This window comes from Pygoscelis adeliae, unplaced genomic scaffold (genome assembly GCF_000699105.1).
Source record: "Pygoscelis adeliae isolate BGI_AS28 unplaced genomic scaffold, ASM69910v1 Scaffold582, whole genome shotgun sequence".
Classification (NCBI taxonomy): Eukaryota; Metazoa; Chordata; class Aves; order Sphenisciformes; family Spheniscidae; genus Pygoscelis; species Pygoscelis adeliae.
Window position 1 is genome coordinate 94,820 of NW_008824281.1, and position 909 is coordinate 95,728.

Genomic DNA, 909 nt, shown 5'->3' on the forward strand with positions numbered 1-909 from the left:
ACAATTAATCAAGAGTGCACAATTCAACAGAATATTAACATTTAACCATCAACTTTACAAATAAAATAAGGACTACAAAGATGTTGCTACTGCAGTATCAACAGTAATTATTTACAATGTTTACACCCTAACAAAAAACAAAACTGAACACTTCCCCAACAAAATGGTCAATTTAACCATGGACCATGATTATTTATTAAATCTTTACAGTGCAAGGTGGGCCTAGAAACCAGACCTAAGACTAAAGAGCATCAAGAGAGTTCACAGCTCTGAGTGAGATTCATGCAGTTATGCCAACAGGATCTACTTTCATGAGAGGTTTCCTTCCAGGTACAAACAGAAATGGAATTTGAAATAAACTTTTCTAAAGTGCTCCCATTTCTTTCAGTACAAAAAATATAAAAAACTGATTTATAAACATGGCACAAATGGTATGAACCAGAGCTCGCACAAATTGTATGTGATGAATAACATGCTGATGGTAAATGATAAAGAGCCGCCAGTGGTTACAAAGATGTTGGGTCTGGCCTCGAAAGAGAGAGCAGGGGAAAAGGCTTTTCTTTTACCTATTCAGCAAGAAGGTCAGGCAAGGATAGCACGTGCGTAACCTGGCATCAAGAAGATTTTTTTTCTTGTAAATGCGAGAACTGCTGGGGAAGACAACAAAACGCTCCAAATTCCCTTGCACAGGGGCACAACACACAGGGACTCCACTGAGCAGCACCGGGGAGCCCTAGCTCCTGTTCTGCAGAGTTGAAAGTAGAAGTGAGACAAAATATATATTTTTAACCCCTTCCTAGTTTAAGTTCGAACTTGCATTGTAAATGCAAATGACAAACACCAAGTTCCACGTACGCAGGATCATCTGACTATTACTCAGAAAGACAAAACTGTCCGCAAATTGTTTAG